We start from the raw sequence: 10,335 nt of genomic DNA, 5'->3' as shown, positions 1-10,335 counted from the left end.
CAAGAACGAGCAATACAGTGAAACCTGGTTAATTGGCACCTGGATAAATGAAAAACCTCAATAATTGCAACCAAAAGTCCGGTCCCGGTCCCTTGAGACCAAAAGGCCTCTATAATTGAAATTTTGGAGCCTCTATAATTGCAATCTAGATTTTAGTGCTTTTCGTAATTTTGCCTCTGTAATTGACCACACCACAACTTAAGACCTCTATAATTGACACTGTTCTAAAAAAATCCGTTATTTTTGCTGTTGTTTTTACCTCTATTATTGAAACGAGTCTTACTTATTACCTCTGTAATTGAAATAATGTTGTTGTAGACAGCAGAAACAATATTTTAATAGCAATGATCATTTTATTTATATCTCCATCCAGAATTCAATTTATTTATTGGGTATTTATCACAGCCTGTAGTAGGTGAAATAGTTTTGATCAATAAAAAACAAAGTATGCTTTTTATTTTTACATTTTGATAAAACTTTCTTCTACAATTCAAGGGAATTTATAAACCCAAATGATACGAAAATAAAGTGGTAATTAATGTAGTGTAAAAGTGCAAGTATAGACAGAAGCAATAATATATAGACCATAAACCCAGAACGTAAGCGTGTAAATCTACTTTAAATGGTTATTTGCACCTCCATAAAAGAAATTTGTCAGAACGCAACCTCTATTAATGAAAACCTCTATAATTGACACAACGATTTTTTGAACCTCGTTAATTGACACGACCTGCTTAAATGAAAAACCTGGTTAGTTGACAAAAACTGGCCGGTCCCTTGAGATTGCAATTATCCAGGTTCCACTGTATAATGTCAGAAAAGGAGATACGGGCAAAATTTCAGGCCATCTCATAATTTTCAAAATACCAGAAAACGTAACGCAGGGCTCCCGACCGCACGAAAGAAGCCTCTCGGCCTGATTCGAACTTTAAGATACGTCAAAAATTTGCTAAAGATACGACATTGATGAGATATGTCAGTGTCAAAAGTGATGTTTCTTTAGACTGACATATCCGATCCATATTGTATCTTTAACAATTTTCTGACCTATCTTAAACTTTCAATCAGGCCGTTTGTCCATTTCCAATAGTCGAATTATTTCAGCTGATATTATTTAAACTGAAATATTCCCACATCAATACATACATTACGCTTGAAATCAAAATATCCGCCCGTCACGTGGCATCACCGCAACGCAATTACGAACACACTCCAGATAATTGGCGACAAATTAATAGAGACTCAACCGCTAACTACTAATCACCACTCGCCGAATGGCGGGAAAATTCAGGCGTTAATGCGCGAGTATTAGCGGACGATTACTGATAGAAGTGACGCGCTTTGTCGTGAATTTGGAATTAATGCGAATATTGGAGATGAAATTGGAATTGGCAATAGTGCAGTGGGTTAGAAAATTATTGGATTGGGTTTTTATGGATAGGCAATCACAGACGTACAATTTTATTGTGTTAATTGTTTGACATGACATCAATATAATATATATTTATATTTTTATATCCTTTTGTATATGTGGCGGGAAAATTCAGGCGTTACTGCGTGCGTATTAGAGGACGATTACTGATATAAGTGACGCGCTTTGTCGTGAATTTGGAATTAATGCGAATATTGGGGACGAAATTGGAATTATACAGCTGAATAGGTTAAATAGTGCATTTGATTTGGAAACTGTTGAACATTAGATTAATATGTGGAGCAATTTATCTTCGCACTTATATAGAAGAATGATAGAGAGAGACATTACCGATTGGTTTACTACGGCGCAAACAATTGGCATCTTGGCTAGGAACTCTGGAGTTTACATCACGCAAGCGGAGCGAATACCTAAACTTTGTTCAACTACCTAGGTAGGTATCTACAAGTGGCGGCGCGTCCATAAATGCCGATTCCCACCCTGCCTGTTTTTGGACGTTTGAGCAGAGTTGTAAAGGAAATATGTAAGCCAAATTAGCCCCGGCTTGCCTATGGATATGTTTGACTCGCCGCCACTTTTGACTGTGTGTGTGGTCTCAATAATTCATTCTACACACACAACAGACTATCCACAGCACTTTACAACACAATTCTCGATTCATACAATCTGGGTGCACAAATCTAAACGTCTTACTTGAGCTCTACATAATATCCTCCCGTATTAAATCTACAAGTCTTCTACAAACCAACTTACACTTTCTACATTTTCCAACTCGTTTCGACTTAAAGGTTATGAGACAAGTAAGAAAGGGTAGGATGTCGTCGTCGAGTAAAACTGATGCGAAATGCATGGCCACTGAGATTTACATAGCATTGCGCAGTTTATAGACAATCCTAGTTTATGGAGGCATAACACCTACACAACTATACCAAGTTAAAACGGCGTATCATCATATAACATTATAGTAACATACGACCTTTTGACTTCAAGGTAAGTAAGATACAAAAGACCGGGCAGGAATAGAGAATTACACTAAGGAACTGGATTGCTGGTAGATTGTCTGGAGGCGAATGATATATTTATTTGGCCTCTCGGATCTCATATTGTTGCAGCTTTGCTAAGTCTTAAATAAAACGGCATTCGTCTCAAATTATGTTGCTTATGCTTTTTATCCATTCGAATTTAATTTATTTAGATTTCTCTAGGATCTAGAGAAGCTTTTGTTTTATTTTAGATCACTACTAAAGACTTTTTTGGTTGTTTATATTATGTTCTTCAAGTATTCAACTACCAGTACAAAGGCTCTAATACCAAGATACGTAGGTACCTATATATTTACAGCATGTCAAAAATGTATAAATGACCTATATACTAGTAGGTATATAGGTCATTATACATTGATTAAGCCAGAAGTTGTCCCATTTGCACAAAAGTTATATCATGTGTGCATAAACCTTAGTAGTATACATATTATACAGTTTAATATACTTGTTTGTATACGGTGATAATAAACTTTAAAGGCACATCCAGAGCAGGCCTAGTCTAGCAAACTTAAAGTTGAATTTTGAACTTTATTCCCTCCACATAAGGTTTAAGTCTTCGTCATTTATTGAAAGTGCATAAACGTTTACCGCCACTTCGGATGCAATGGGAAATCATTTTGTATAATGGTAGATTCACTTTGAATTGAAAACCAAGGATATTGAAAATATTAAAGATTAAAGGTTATCTGTATTCGTTCTCTTCTTCTCACTCATTACTTAATAGCAGTAACAGAAAGAGATGACATGATCAACTGTTTTTCGGACTATCATTATATGGTTTACGAGTATACGCTGAATCTTAACGATTGACCGTACGACTTACGTTCAACTTAACAATTATCTTTTGTTACCTATATTTAAGTTGATTGTTTATACTTTATGACAAAAATGGCCTTTAATTAATTTGACATAACTTTATGAAGCTTGTTCAGTTAATGTTCTTTGTTCTTTTTAAGGCCCATTTAAATACAGTCAAGAAGAAAATTGGCAGTGTAATATTAAAAAAGTGTGTGTTTAGTACGTTTTTAATGTATCAAGAGAGACTCCCTTTGGTCGCATAACAACTTTTGTCATATTTTTAATTGTCATAACACTTTATGCATAAAATTGTAAGTCATAAAAATCTTTAGTCAGAATTATTCCTGAGCATAACTGGGTTTTTGTCATAAATGAGTTGTGTCATAATTTTTATAGTCATTAATTTAATTCTCATACAATTTTAAGTCATCCGCTTGATATCGATAATTGTTTTTCGTTCGAAGTATTGCAGTGCATAGTATTAATATAGACATAAAAAATTAAGTCATATATTTAGTGGTCATAATACCACACAAAAACCGTATAAAAGAGGAGATCGAAGGAGAGGAGCCCCTCCAGTAGGAAAAACGGTTTTATAAAAGAAACTAATCATAATAGGTAGGTTAGGTTCGTTAGGTTTCTTTAGATGCCCGAAGGGCAAACTACGCAGAAATAGGAGCCCCGCGTGAGCGGGGCTCCGTCGAATTAAGTGTTTGTACGAAGATTAGGGAAAAAGGTTTTTTTCGAGGAGTTGCTGAGAGGCTAAAATTAGTTTCTTAAATTATGTATGTAAACCATTATGGTTGAAAATTATGATGCTACAAAACGTTATACGTAAAAACATTAGAAGTATCGATAAATATGCTTTTAGCTGGTATGACATTTGATTAATTATAATCAAAACCTATACCTATGCACAAAAAATATATGACAACTGCTGAGTATGTCATCAAATATTATGGCTAAAAATGTATGACACAATATAATATGACTTTTCATTTGTATGCGCAATGATGATTATGACACAAGTTGATATGCGCATCAAAGATATGTCCTAAACTTGTATGCAACCCAATATGGACCCGTATCAAGATTAGTAAGGTACCGCCTCCGCTGGTACGGGCATATCCAAAGACGGCCAGAGGACCATTGTATTGTATTGTAGCTCGGGCGATTTTCCGCAACTCGACGTCTTGCGCCTATTTTGCGTGATAGGGGGTGGGCTAGTCTTGCCAGCCCAGCTCCTCGAGGAATCCTATCAAACCTTTGATGTTGAGTAGGACCTCGGGGAGGTCACTCGGGGATCCGAGATGTTTTGCCCTGTATGGGGCCAATCCGCTGCATTCCAACACCACGTGAGAGGCTGTTTCTTCTTCCTCCATGCATCCACGGCATAGGGGACTGTCTGTGACACCTGTTATAAAAAGATGTTTGTTAAAAAGTCCATGACCTGTTATGACACTGGTTACCATACTCAGTCGAACCTTTCCTAGTTGAAGGAGCGCCCTTGTGAGCTTACCGTTCATGCTAGGCATGGCCTGCTTGGCCTGTCTGCATCCAGTTTGGTTTAGCCAGTGTTCTGTGTGTAGTTTCCCTGTACGTGCCAGCAGCATTGAGCGTACCTTACTAAACGGTATCGGGAGGATCGGTTCCGGGCCTATCGCCCCCGCACCCGATCCTTGTCTGGCGAGCTCGTCCGCGGCGTCGTTACCTCGGGATCCACTGTGTCCTTTGATCCATTGTAAGGTGATCTTATTGTTCTGACATACCTCCATTAGTCGTTCGTGGCATTCGTGTATAAGTTTGGATGTGACTATATGGCTTTTTAGGGCCATTAAGACTGCTCTGCTGTCGGAGAGTATGCGGATGGAGGATCCTACTACCTTCCTTGCAGTGATGGCAGCCGCCGCGTTAATGATGCCCATGCACTCAGCCTGGAATACCGAGTTATGGGCTCCTAGCGGAGTGGTGATTGACATGTTCAGGTCTTCTGAAAAGGTTCCAGAGCCTGATCCGCTGTCTGTTTTGGACCCATCAGTGAAGATTCTCAGCTCCCGGGGATTGAGTCCTTCGTAGTTGTCGTCCTCAAATAATTGTATTTTGTACCTTTTGTCAAAGATGGCTTGTTTGTGAATTCGATCCGTGCCCGCCATGAGCACTGGAAATTCGCTGTATACTTTTTCCAGGCATGCTGTGTGAAGAGCTCCTGTGGTGTTAGACCATATATTGAGGGTTCGTAACCTTACCGCTGAGAGACTGGCCTCTTGTTGTATGTGTAGGTGCAGCGGTGAAAGGTTTAGCATGACCTCCATGGCTGCAGTCGGAGTGGACCTCGTGCAGCCAGTGGTGGCCGCGCATGCGAGCCTCTGGAGTCTTTGTAGCTTGTCTCGTACGTTGCCTAGGTTTGTTCTGTTCTGTCAGAGGACCATATAGTAAGGCTAGCCCAAGATTTGCCAACGACGAAACGAGGACGTGGAAGGCCACCCGCCACTTGGCTTACGACGGTCGAGAAAGACCTAAAACAATTAGGATTGGACGCCAGCACAGCTCAAGACCGAGCACAGTGGAAGAGAAGGATAAGGAGGGCCGACCCCAAGTAGATGGGAAAAGGTCGCGATAAAAGAAGAAGAAGAAGAAGATTAGTAATGTGCATTGAGAATATGTATTTTTGTACTATACAATACACTCTCCACACATTTCTCAATATTACACAGTGTCCAGGGGCAGATTTCCGATTCAAATAATTTTCTAACGTGAAGTGCGACGCACTTACACACATTTTCACTTCAAATCTCCGCAGACCTAGCTTACTCTGATTAAGTTGGCTAAGCTATTATCTATCGATCAGGAGATAATTTGAGATCAGCTGTTTCAATTTATTTTGTGTCAAAAATAGTAAAGGTACCGTTCAAAACAGGAAACGTAAGATTTAATATAAACGGCTCATTAACCTTTAGAACGTGTCCTGTACGGATTTGATGGTCGTTCTTGTCTACGTGACAGTGTGATAAAACGGTGTCCGTCACTTTCTACACCGCGGTGTTAAAAAGTGACACTTATTTTATCACGTGGGTAGAAATTGATAAAGCCATCCATAATACGCCAGCTATGCGGTCGACAGCAGTATTTTGCAGCGCGACATCACTGCCGACTGTATTACTGCCGCAAACATCAAACTCGATGTTGCTGCCTGAGTTTTGACATTTGTGGCAGTAATTGTCGCGCTGCGATACTGTAGCAGTTATGGTGCAGTTTGAGTCCTAACGTTACCTTTAAGCTTCATTTAGCAGTAAAAGGTATGTTAGGCTATATTGGCAAACTAAGCTACGTATCAGATTGGCACTGGACCAAACGTGGAGTAATAAAGACAGGCCTGTGTCCGGTTACTGGCCACTGCTCTTAATTGATGAAAGAAACATTCCTGTCTCGATTATTTGACAATATTGTTGTCCGCCGCTTACAGTCAAGTTTTTAAAGTTTGTAACTTTTCATAAAATACCGGTCGCTGTGGAGACTGCTGAACCCTGCGGTAATTAGGCTGTCAGTTGTGCCGGCATTTAAGGGAGAAGGGTAATGGTTCCCTCTCTGGGTCTTGGCTGGTCCAACATTTTCAACAAAACGCGTCGCTTTTCGGTGAAAAACATCGTGAGGATCGGATCAATCCTAATTTTCACTTCTGCGTTAGAAGGTCAGATGGCAGTCGCTTTCATAAAACTCATAAATCTAGTGCCTACGCTTATTCTTCGGAATACTCCTTGGAAGACTCCCATGGGCCGTGGCAAAAAGCCGAGGCAACGCGAGGAAGACGATGAGGAAAATATATAGATATATACACATTATTATTAATTTTGGTGTCTTCTTTCAGGATGCCACATGATAGTCCATCCTTGCACGAGATTTTTTAAATATTGCTTCTACATGAAATGTAATTTAAGATCAGATTTAATAAGTTTGAACCTTAATAAAGTTATATTTGATCGCCATCATTTATCTTCTCAAAATGAACGGTAAAACTGAAAATCCCAAGCGGAATCACATCGTCTCTAACATACATGTTAAATTCAATAAAAGTGCAGCGTTGTAACCGGCAGTGGATTCATAACACACGCGTCCCCGCGGAGCTGGAGCGTTGTAGCAGGACTAGCAATATACAAATTGCAGAACATTCCCAAAAAGCGGAAAGATTCTCGAGAATGTTCTCAGAACATTCCTGCAACATGGAAATTATTGTTTAAACAAGAGAATATACTTGAAATAAAGTTTAAATAGGCATAACTTAAAACTAAATGTTATTATGCATATATTATTGTCTATTACAGTTAGCTATTTTGTTGATGTGATAAGTTTACCAATAAATTGCTTAAATTCTCACTGTATTTCAGAGAACATTTCGACTTTCGACAATTTTTTCCAAAAAAAATTTTTTTTTTCATTAGAATCTAGAGGCCTCTATCTCCCGCCATGCCAAATCTCAGAGCGCTCGGACCAACTTGAAAAAATTTAAAAATAAAGACGGCCATTTTGATTTTTTTTTAATGCAGTTTGTTTTGTCTTGGGGCCCTCTATGATATTTGGTCGAGCACCCCCCACCTATCACGCACCGTTTAAAAGTTGCCATACAAAATAAAAGTGGCCAGTTTTCCCGGATTAGTAGCATTTTTCCAAAAAAAAATTTTTCATAGGTATCTAGGGGACCCCGAGATTCCGTGACCAAAATTTCAGCGCGCCAGGACAAAATTAAAAAAGTTAAAAAAAAAAGTCGGCCATATTGAAAAAAAATGGCGGCGTCAAAAACTGCCAGGGTCCCTCTACGACATTTGGTCGAGCACCCCCTACCTAAGTCTGACCGTTTGGCCGGGCCGTCATACATTTTTCTGACCGGAAGCGGACGACCAAAAGTCGGAATTTTCTGGGGGTAAGGACTACACCTAAACTATCGTGAACATTCATGGTATAAACTACGATAAATAAATAAATTCTCGTTCTCGAGAACATTCTCAGAAGTTACCGAGAAATTCTCACGTGGAAAGTTTCGCAACTTTGGAAAGTTCTCGTGCGTGCATTGCTAAGCAGGACTCGAATTGTGATCGAGTGTTACATAAACCGTGTTTGTCTAAGTAGATTACGGTAGTTTAGAAGTAAATACCTAAGAGCTGGTAGTAACTAACAAGGTAAGGCGTGTGGATTCCAAACTTAAGCCCAGCAACGCATTTGCATTCCCTTGTTGTTGCAGGTGTCCGTGGGTGATGGTAATCGCTTACCTTCAGGCGATTTGTCTGCCTCCTATATTATAAAAAACCGGACAAGTGACAGTCAGACTCGCTCACCGAGGGTTCCGTATTTTTTAGTATTTGTTGTTATAGCGGCAACAGAAATATATCATCTGTGAAAATTTCAACTGTCTAGCTATCACGGTTCATGAGATACAGCCTGGTGACAGACAGACGGACAGTGTTGTCTTAATAATAGGGTCCCCTTTTTACCCTTTGGGTACGAAACCCTAAAAAACTACCAGTACTTTTGGAATATTGCTATCAATGTTGCGCGTCAGTCGAATAGCATCTCTGTTGAGTCACAGCAATATCGCAACCAGTCAGTAAGCGAATGCCGAACAGTAAACGCTGATTTATTATCCATTATGAGGCCCAGCTTTGCGGCTTCATACTTTACGGAGACCAGTTAATAATGTAGACTGTATTCACACGCTGGGGCAAAAGCGTTCTTTTTAGGGCCCGTACCCAAAGGGTATAAAAATAGGGGCCATATTACTATTAAGACTCCACTCTCCGTCTGTCTACGGTTACAGTTGAAATTTTTACAGATGATGTATTTCTGTTGCCGCTGTAACAACAAATACTAAGTGGGGCCCCCATACAACAATAGTGTTCTTTTTGCCGTTTTTTGCGTAATGGTACGGAACCCCTCGTGAGCAAGTCCGAATTGCACTTGGTCGGTTTTTTTATTGGGTAAAGGAAAACATTTGACCATGAATCTCACCTGATCGTAAAGTAAGCCTATGTGGTCTAGGACTTTGATGTCGGTGTTCGTTCGAATTGGCCTGCTGGTCAAAATCTCATGACGAATAGTCGTGGGGAACCATATACAGTAGAGTCCGGTTATAACGACGCCCAAGGGACCGCGGATTTACGTCGTACTAACCGGACGTCGTACAAAACGAACTGCCAATTTTAATATATTTTTTTAAGCAGAATAATTACATCATTTTGTATTTATTAATACTTATGCGACAATCAAAGAAAAAAGAAAACATTTCTTTTAAAATATTTTTTTACGTTAGTATTACGACACCTTGTCAAAATGGAGAGACTTGTGTGTCATAGTTAGAAGAAGCCACTTTTCAAGGTACGTGTACTCACTCGTCATCCGCAAATTACTCGAATTCCGTAAAATAAAAAGTCGTAATTCATGGGGATCTAATCAAGATGACGTTGTTTTATCACACAGTTCCTATGGCCACCCTGTGTCCATCATCAGATCAGCTCGAAGGTGCCTACCAAAATATTGCATTGTTACACAACTTACATAATTATGTATGTGAAGTTTAAGTTTAATTGAAAAATGGGAGTTGGTTTTATTTAGTTTGCAAGTTTACGAAAAGTCACATGACTATTTCATCTTGCTCCGTATAGGCAAAAGGGGGGAGGGGAGCTGGGTGCGCGGGACGGAGTAAGCTTGTTACCAACAATTTATTTGTAAAAACTACGTCGCTCGTCGTTGTAACCGGACTTGATGGACGGATTTTGTGTCAATTTCCGTCGTTAAAAGCGATCGGTCGTTATAAGCGGAGTCGTTATAGACGGTTGTATTTTCATAGTAGCTTGTACTAAAACCAAACAAGGGCATATATTTACGTCGCTATAAGCGGTTGGTTGTTATATGCGAAGTCGTACTAACCGGATTCTACTGTACATATATAGACTTTTCCAAACGTATTTTGTATAGGGACTATTTTGGTTCTGGAATCAAATCCGGAAAAAACAAATTGTGATAAGGGAAAATATTTAATTTATTAAAAGAAACTTACCTATAAAATATAAACCT

At 39.3% G+C, this 10,335-nt stretch overlaps 1 long non-coding RNA gene across 1 annotated transcript; it reads right to left on the bottom strand.

Annotated features, from left to right (window-relative positions):
- Positions 1-3,514: 3,514 nt before the first annotated feature.
- Positions 3,515-4,358, bottom strand: LOC134668254 (uncharacterized). The gene is made up of 2 exons (XR_010098757.1): positions 4,178-4,358; positions 3,515-3,706 (listed from the first exon to the last, which is right to left on the bottom strand). It is a non-coding gene; the product is annotated as an uncharacterized LOC134668254 (long non-coding RNA).
- Between the last annotated feature and the right edge of the window lie 5,977 nt (positions 4,359-10,335).

Source organism: Cydia fagiglandana, chromosome 10 (assembly GCF_963556715.1).
Source record: "Cydia fagiglandana chromosome 10, ilCydFagi1.1, whole genome shotgun sequence".
NCBI classification, from domain to species: Eukaryota; Metazoa; Arthropoda; class Insecta; order Lepidoptera; family Tortricidae; genus Cydia; species Cydia fagiglandana.
The sequence above is the reverse complement of the archived record's forward strand: the minus strand, read 5'-3'. Positions and strand labels throughout refer to the sequence as shown.